The sequence below is a fragment of the Lipotes vexillifer genome, unplaced genomic scaffold (genome assembly GCF_000442215.2).
Source record: "Lipotes vexillifer unplaced genomic scaffold, Lipotes_vexillifer_v1.1 scaffold452, whole genome shotgun sequence".
Classification (NCBI taxonomy): Eukaryota; Metazoa; Chordata; class Mammalia; order Artiodactyla; family Lipotidae; genus Lipotes; species Lipotes vexillifer.
Genome location: NW_006788004.1, coordinates 409509 through 411250, shown reverse-complemented (window position 1 = coordinate 411250; position 1742 = coordinate 409509).

Below are 1742 nucleotides of genomic sequence, written 5' to 3'. Positions count from 1 at the left end.
TACAGCGATATAGCTTCATGTTTAGGATGGCTTTGTGAAGAGAAGGTTCTGGGGAACAGGCCCTTCACCCAACAGGTCCTCCTGCCTCTTGGGATGTTTTCACAAGGAGACAAATCTTGGGTCCTGGCCCCAAAGTGCTGTAAGATAACTTTGGTCTCATTCTTCTATGTTTTTTTATGCCATTTCCCAGCCTGTAACTCCCCAAGCTGATAGCAGATGCCAAAACTTACCTTGGCACCAGAGATGCCCGTGGCATAGCCCTTGCTCACCTCTCCAGCCCTCTCTGCCAGCCATCTGCCCACTGCACAGTGGAGGTTCAGAGCAACAAGTGGGGCTCCTTTCTACTCTTACATGTTCATGGGAGGCCCTCCCTCCCAACTTGGCCTTGTCTCCCCCTTGCCCAGACAGCTGCTATGCGTTGGGTCCTCAGCTCCTTCAGGCAGCTCTCCCAGATTCACTTCCCAGGGCTGCGCCCACAGCGCCTTGTGTGAACTTGCAGTCTCCTATCTTAGAATCCTGGTTCCATTTTCTCTTACCCCACAGACCCCAGACTATGAGATTCCCAAGGTGGAGGGCAAAGTCTGACTGATTTTAATCATTTTCTCTAGCATTTGGTATGTTCCATTGATGTTTAAGTATTTCCTTGTTTGTGATCACATTTAAACTATATGTTTTATTCTGGCAATTTATTTCCCCTTTGTAGTGTGTGAAGTCACTAAAGAAAGATTCAAAAGTTGCTCATTTATCAGAGCTCTAATGACAAACCAGGAAAGCATGAAATATGCCCATTGTGGCCAGTTATAAATACCAGCAGGAAAGTCAGAGCATTCTCTCAGGAACTGTCATTTCTTCATCTTCTGATCCCCAGTTCTACTTAGGGCCAAGTTAGATGATACTCTTGCAGGCATTAGAAAGTGTATGTGATGCAAACGTAGCTCCTGCAGCCCTCTGTGCCAGGTGTGCAGCTGAGCTGACCAAAGAGATCCAGCAAACTGTTCAGGGATCTATAAATCAGGCTCTGGAAGCCAGCTTCTCCAGTTCAGAGACATTCAGAAAGAAGAGAAGGATGCTCTATTTTTCATCAATTGCATTCCTAAGCCTGGCTCATAGTCAGTTAGATTCAGAGGGTAGCTAAGATTTGCACTGTGATTTATTGCTGAATACTAGAACCTTGGCATTGTTTTCTAGGCCTGGGTAGTGGACTCTTTCCTCAGACTGCAGGATGCAGGGTTGCTTGCAGGGATGATGGCCCTCTCCTTAGACATGGACTATAAAGTTTCCCATGCCCAAATCTTGTTAGCAATGTTGTGGAAGGAAGAGGCCTTTAATTCTCAATGACTTCATCTTTGGCACTGGCTACCTAGTTATAGAACGTGTCGCTATCACCTAGTGGGAGGTGTGTTTTCATCTCATTTATCTCAACCATTAAAATAAAGACAGGGAATGTGTATTATTACACTCAATGTAATCCCAGAGTTTTTGTTGTTTATAGAAACTAACAAACTACTCCTAATATTCAGACAGAAATATTAATACAAAGGATCCAGAATTCTATGATCTTGGAAAGATAATATTGGAGGACTCACTTTCTGACTTCAAAACTTGTTACTGGCATATGGATGGAAACAAAGATCTGTGGAATATCATTGAGAATTTAGAAATAAATACTTAAATTTATGGTCAATTAATTTTCTGCAAGAATGCCAATATATTCCTTGGGGGGAAAATAGTCTTTTCAACAT